General features: G+C 34.1%; 1 pseudogene; it reads left to right on the forward strand.

Annotated features, from left to right (window-relative positions):
* Window positions 1–4,844: 4,844 nt before the first annotated feature.
* On the forward strand, window positions 4,845–7,364 carry LOC132804209 (ribulose bisphosphate carboxylase large chain-like; annotated as a pseudogene).
* Window positions 7,365–7,782: the final 418 nt, after the last annotated feature.

Genomic DNA, 7,782 nt, shown 5'->3' on the forward strand with positions numbered 1-7,782 from the left:
CAAGTGCAACATTACACCTTTCATAAATCTCGGACAAAGATCTCTTCCCTCTAACACCTTACCAACCTTCAAATCGGCTCCAATGATTTCATGGAATAGATCATCATCCTCTTCATTGTCTTCATCTTTGTCATCTTCATCATTGTTGTTTTGAACATTTATTTCTTCATTTTCTTCTTCAAACCATGGCTCATCCCCATTCACCAATAGTTCCTCCTTACTCCAATCCCATTTTCCATTCTTATCAATCTTCACACCTCTTGTTACCATAAGCTTTTTGGTCTCTATGTTATAGACCCTAAAACCTTTGGTAACCTCACTTTATCCCACCAATACACCAACATTACCTTTTTTGTCAAGCTTATTTCTCATGTGTGAGTGACCATGGAGAAAGCACATACTAGCAAACACTTGAACATTCTCTAAAGATAATTTCTCTCCAATCCACAACTTATAAGGTTTCTTGCCTTCAATGGATTTGGTGAAGCATCAATTTTGAATGTAGGAACTAGTATAGATAGGCTCGGCCCAAAATTTCTTTGGCATTTTCTTTTCATGTACCATACACCTAGCCATCTCCATTAATGTCCTATTCTTCCTCTCACACACACCATTTTGTTGTGGTGTGTATGGTGTAGTAAATTGATGAATTATTCCATTTTCTTTGCAAAAATATTCAAGAGCTGGGCTAGTATATTCACTACCATTGTCGGTCCTCAAGCATTTCAAAGGGGACCTACTTTGATTTTTAACCAACTTATTGAATTCCATAAATTTTTCTGGAACTTGTGACTTATATGAGAAAATAAATCCAACACATCCTAGAGTAGTCATCAATAAAGGTGATAAAGTATTTATGACCACTCAAGCAAGACACACTTATGGGACCACACACATTCGAATGAACAAGTTCTAACTTCTCCTTGGCTCTCCATGCATCAATTTTAGGAAATGGCAACCTAATGGACTTTTCAAGTTGACAAACTTCACACACATTTTTCACATCATCAATTAAGGGCATATCATTCACCAAAGCATTAGCATTCTTCATTGGACCATAACTAGAGTGACCAAGCCTTTTATGCTAAAGTTGAGAAATGGACTAAAATTTGCCTTTTAAAGCTTTTTCACTATCTGGTAAAATCAACCTATAGCTTTTATCTTTCAAGGAAACTTTAAACACCTCCTTTCCAAAAGCATCCGATATCAAACAACCATCACAACCAAAGTTCAAAACATATCCATTTTCAACCAATTGTGCAACACTTAACAAGTTTTCACATAATGAAGGCACATATAGAACATTTTGGGTAAGTTTTGTACCTTTACTGGTGTTAAATGAGATGTCACATTTTCCTTCTACATCCATGAAGCTTCCATTCCCAATCTTCACCCTTGTCTTGTAGGATCGGTCAAGCTCCATAAAGTTGGTTTCTTCAAAAGTCATGTGGTGTGAACAACCACTGTCTGCCAACCAACTAAAACCACTACTTGTAGCTTTAAGGCATGTAGCCATAAATAAGGTCTCGGCCTCCTCATTTACAACATTTGCTTGTTGCTTTAGTTGCTTGCATACTTTGCCGACATGTCCTCTTTTCCCACATTTGTCACAAGTTTCATCCAGTCTCCAAAAGCACTTGTTTGGTGCATGTCCATGCTTCTTGCAATGGGGGCATGGTAGATAACCCCCACGGTTTTGTTGTTGTCCTCCTTGTTGTTGCCTTACGTTGTTGTTGTTATTGGAATTGTCGTTGTTGTTGTTGAAACCTCCATAGCCGGTTCCTCCTTTATTCTTGTTGTTGTTCTTTTTATTCTTCTTTTTGCTTTGACTAGACATAAAAACACTTTCCAATGACTCCTCCTTTCTTATGGCTCTTCTTTGTTTGGTTGCTTGGAGGGTATTGATAAGCTCACTCAAAGTAATCTCATTAAGATTCTTTGATTCCTCAATGGAAGAAATCTCGGTCTCATGTGCAAGTCTTTGTGCTTTTGTGGCATTTGCTCTCAACTTCATAACCTTCTTCCATCACATCCTAAAGTCCAAAGTCTTGTAGGTAGGCTTTCATCTTTATGCTCCAAATGGAGTAATTTTGGCCCTCAAATTTTGGTGGAGTGGGAGGTACAAAACTTTGAGAAGCCATGACACAAAATCGGATTTTTGAAAAAAATGGCTCTTCGATTGGATTTTTAGTGAGTTTTCTAGCTAGATTTTTCTACCACTTCAAACCAAAAATGAAAGAAATGAAATGGGGAGTTCTATCACAAGAAAATTGGCTAGAAAGAAAGATCACAAGGTTCCTCAATGGTTCAAACAAAGCTCTGATAGCATGTTGGAGTTTTGTGTGGCCTACTCTAACATCTTCTCTTCATCTTCTTTTTCTTCCTTCAAAACAAAAACCCTAACAATCCTAAATATCAACATACAAAAAAAAAAAAAAAAAAACACAAAAATCACCTAAATATCGAACCAAAAATTGAATTAAAGGTTGTGCACAAGAATAACACTTTGTGTACAACACTCTTATCCAAGTGAACCAAAAACCACACCAAACTGCAACACAACCCAATGCTTTATTTCTGTCTTAGTTGATCCTAATTTGACATTAGAAGTATATTGATTTTTCAACAATAACCAAATACTTTTGTCTGTAAATACTGCATATTTGATTCCATCCATAAATCTATTTTCTTCCCTATGAGTTCTAGTCTCAATAAGAATGGTAGTTCTTATTGTTCATATGCTATGATATGAATATACCACACCAATTCGTTATGTATGGATGATGAGATTCCATTGATACAGAGCCAATTCCAATAGACTTATTTTATTGGAGGGTCCCATTGGTGTGCATCCAGTAGGAGTTGAACATATGAATTTGCCAATTATGAGTTGGGCGCTTTAACCATTCAATAATGGATGCTTAACGGGGATTCTCGTACATGGTGAATAACCAAATTCCAATTCAAATGAAATCTTAAGGATAAATCAATTCAATTTAGGAGGACTCAATGAAAAGACATCAATTCAAATCCTAGATTTTCGAATTAAGAGAGATATTGGGAACGATCAAGTATTCTCACTATTTCTTAGATTCATGGACCCAATTCAATTCAGTGGGATCTTTCATTCACATTTTTTTCCTCCATAAATAACGTTTTATAAAAGTCTTGGACTCCCAAATTTGGAGTCTCTTACTTTCATGCAATTCACATTTACGGGGTTCAATAACAATCGATATTTCACGATTATGGGTGTATTATTATTTGTAGTAGCGGTCGTTATATATCGTATTAACAATTGAAAGATGGTTGAAAGAAAAAATCTCAATTTGACAGGGCTTATTCCTATACCTGTGAATTTCATTGGACCCAGAAATGATACATTGGAAGAATATTTTGGGTCTTCCAATATCAATAGGTTGATTGTTTCACTCCTGTATCTTTTAAAAGGAAAAATGATATCTGAGAACTGTTTCCTAGATCTGAAAGAGAGTACTTAGGTTCTCCCAATAACTAAAACGTGTATTATGCCTGAATCTAACTGGGGTTCATGATGGTTGAGGAACTGGAGTGGAAGAAAGAGGAATTCTAGTTGTAAGATATCTAATGAAGCCGTCACTGAATTTAGATCTCATTCAAAGAGAAAGATATCAAATATCTGGAGTTTATTTTTGTATATTCTATGGATGATCCGATCCACAAGGACCATGATTGGGAATTGTTTGATCGTCTTTCTTCGAGAAAGAGGCAAAACATATTAAACTTGAATTCGAGACAGCTATTCGAAATCTTAGTGAAAGACTGGATTTGTTATCTCATGTTTGCTTTTCATGAAAAAATACCAATTGAAATGAGGGTTTCTTCAAACAACAAGGAGTTGGGTCAACTCTTCAATCAAATGATATTGAGCATGTTTCCCATCTCTTCTCAAGAAACAAGTGGGCTATTTCTTTGCAAAATTGTGCTCAATTTCATATGTGGCAATTCCGCCAAGATCTCTTCTTTAGTTAGGGGAAGAATCCATACGAATCGGAGTGTTTGAGGAACATATAGAGAGAAGATTGGATTTGGTTAGACAATAAATGGTTGGTAAACAAAGATCAGTTTTTTAGCAATGTATGGAATGCATCGTCAACTATTCAATATGATTCCACAAGATCCAGTTTTGTTCAAGCAACGGATTCTAGCCAATTGAAAGGTTCTTCCGATTGATCCAAAGAATATTTCGATTCCGTTATTAATGAGGATTCAGAATATAACACGTTGTTCAATCAAAGAGAGATACAACAACTAAAAGAAAGATTGATTCTTTTGGATCCTTCTTTTCTTCAAATGAAACAAACAGAGATAGAATCAGATCGATTCCCTAAATGCCTTTCTAGATACTCCTCAATGTGCCGGGTATTCACGGAACATGAGAACCAGACGAATAATCATCTACTTCTAAAAGAAATCGAATAATTTCTTGGGAGATCCATTCGTTTTTTTTTTTTCTCTGACTGATGGTCAAAACTTCATATGGGTTCTAATCCTACTGAGAGGTCCACTAGAGATAAAAAATTATTAAATAAAGATCAAGATGTTTCTATTGTCCTTTCTAGGCAATCAAAAAATAAAGAAATAGTTAATATATTCAAGATAATTACGTATTTACAAAATACCATCTCAATTCATCCTATTTCATCAGATCCAGGATGTGATATGGTTCCGAACGATGAATTGGATAGTTCCAATAAGATTTCACTCTTGAACAAAAATCCATTTTTTTATTTATTTCATCTATTCCATGATTGAAATAGGGGGGATACATATTACAACATGATTTTGAACCAGAAGTTCAAGAAATGGCAGATCTATTCACTCTATCGATATTCAAGCCAGATCTTGTGTATCGTAAGGGATTTGCATTTTCTATTGATTCCTACAGACTGGATCAAAAACAATTCTTAAATGAGGTATTCAACTTCATAGATGAATCAAGAAAGAAATCTTTATTGGTTCTACCTCCTATTTTTTATGAAGAAAATGAATCTTTTTATAGAAGGATCAGAAAATAATAGGTCCGGGCCTCCTATGGGAATGATTTGGAGGATACAAAACCAAAAATAGTGGCATTTGCTAGCAACAACACAATGGAGACAGTCAATCAATAGAGATTGATCCAAAATCTGATTCAAATCCAATATAGAACCTATGGGTACATAAGAAATGTATTCAATCGATTATTTTTAATGAATAGATCTGATCGCAACTTCAAATATGGAATTCAAAGGGATCGAATAAGAAATGATACACTGAATCATAGAACTATAATGAAATATACAATCAACCAAAATTTATCAAATTTGAAAAAAAAGTCATAAGAAATGGTTCAATCATTTTATTTTTGTTTCCCGAACCGAGAGATCCATGAATCAGGATCCTAATGCATATATATACAAATGGTCCAATGGGAGCAAGAATTTACAGGAACATTTGGAACATTTCATTTATAAGTAGAAGGACCATTTTTATTTTCATGTAGTGTTTGATCGATTACGTATTGATCTATATTTTATGGATTGGTTTGAGGTTATCGACCAAAAAGATTTGTCTAAGTCACTTCCTTTCTTTTTGTCCAAGTTTCTTATCTTTTTCTCTAACTCACTTCCTTTTTTCTTCGTGAGTTTTAGAAGTATCCCCATTCATAGGTCCAAGATCTACATCTATGAATTGAAAGGCCCGAAGGATCTAACTCTGCAATCAGTTGTTATAATCAATGGGTCTTCAAGTCATTCATTTGGACAAGTGGAAACCCTTCTTATTGGATGATCATGATACTTCCTAAAAAGCAAAATTCTTGATCAATGGAGGAACAATATCACCTTTTTTGTTCAATAAGATACCAAAGTGGTCATTCCATACTATAAATAATCACAAGAAATCTTTTAATATCATGGATTCCTATTTCTCAATGATATCGCATGATCAAGACAATGGTCTGAATCCTGTGAAACCATTTCATAGAAATTCATTGATATCTTCTTTTTATAAACCAAGTCAACTTCGATTCTTGAATAATCCCGATCACGTCTGCTTCTATTGTAACAAAGGATTCCTTTTTTATGTGGAAAAGGCCCTACTAATAATTATTATTTTATGTATGGACAATTCCTCAATATCTTGTTTATTCGCAACAAAATATTTTCTTTGTGTGACGGTAAAAATATATATATATATATATGTTTTTTCAGAGAGAGATACTATTTCACCAGTTACAGGTGTCTAACGTATTCATACCTAATGATTTTTTATAAAATGGTGACGAAAAGTATAACTTGCACAAATCTTTCCATTTTCCAATTCGATTCAATCCATTAACTTGTACAAATCTTTCCATTTTCCAATTCGATCCAATCCATTCATTTGTAGAGCTATTTACTCGACCCCAAACATTTCTGGAACACTTCTAACAGCGGGACAAGTAGTGTGTTTTGAAAGAACTTATTGTCAACCACTTTCAGATATGAATCTATCTGATTCAAATTAGAAGAACTTGCATCAGTATCTCAATTTCAATTCAAACAAGGGTTTGATTCACACTCCATGTTCTGAGAAATATTTACCATTCGAAAATAGGAAAAAGCAGGGTCTTTGTCTAAAGAAGTGCCTTGAGAAAGGGTGGATGTATAGAACCTTTCAATGAGATAGTGCTTTTTTAACTCTCTTAAAATGGAATATATTCCAAACATATATGCCATAGTTCCTTACTTCGATAGGATACAAATATCTAAATTTGATATTTTTAGATACTTTTTCAAACCATTATTGCCGAAATAATGGTCCACTTCTTCACATCCACCATGCAATGCATGCAGTTATTGATAGACAGAAAAATCATGGTATGCACTTTCGTGTACTAGCTAAAGCGTTACATCTATGTGGTGGAGATCATATTCACGCTGGTACTATAGTAGGTAAACTTGAAGGGGAAAGAGACATCACTTTAACCTTTATTGATTTACTACACAATGATTTTCTTGAAAAATATTGAAGCCGTGGTATTTATTTCATGTGTTATCCCTATGGCTTCAGGGGGTATTCATGTTTGGCATATGCCCACTCTGACCAAGATCTTTGGAGATCATTTTGTACTACAATTTGGTGGAGGAACTTTAGGACACCCTTGGGGAAATGCGCCCGGTGTCGTAGCTAATCAAGTAGCTCTAGAAGCATTTCTACAAGCTCGTAATGAGGGACGTGATCTTGCTCATGAGGGTAATGAAATTATCCATGAGGCTACTAAATGGAGTCCTAAACTAGCTGCTGCTTATGAAGTATGGAAGGATATCAAATTTGAATTCAAAGCAATGGATCCTTTGTAATCCAGTAATTACTTATTGTTCATTCTCTTAATTGTAATTGAAATTAAACTTGGCCCAATATTTTAGTAAAAGCATTGAGTTGAATACAAAGATTTTATCAATTTTTGATAGATACAAACCTATCTAGATATACAAGATCTTAAATACAAAATATAAGGTGAAACAACTTAAACATTTCTATTGTTGTGTGGGATCCACAATTAATCGTATGGATCCTTAGTATTGGTGTATTTTTTTTATTTTTTTTATTATATAATTTAATTATCATTTTTATAATTATATTTTTATTTTATATATTATCATATATTGTTTATATATTATTATATCTTGCCGTTTTGGATCATGGATCGAGTCGAGTATCACAATTTCTTCTACCCATCTTGTATATTGTCCTTTTCATTCTGTGTTGGAATAGAAA

Source organism: Ziziphus jujuba, chromosome 6 (assembly GCF_031755915.1).
Source record: "Ziziphus jujuba cultivar Dongzao chromosome 6, ASM3175591v1".
NCBI lineage: Eukaryota > Viridiplantae > Streptophyta > Magnoliopsida > Rosales > Rhamnaceae > Ziziphus > Ziziphus jujuba.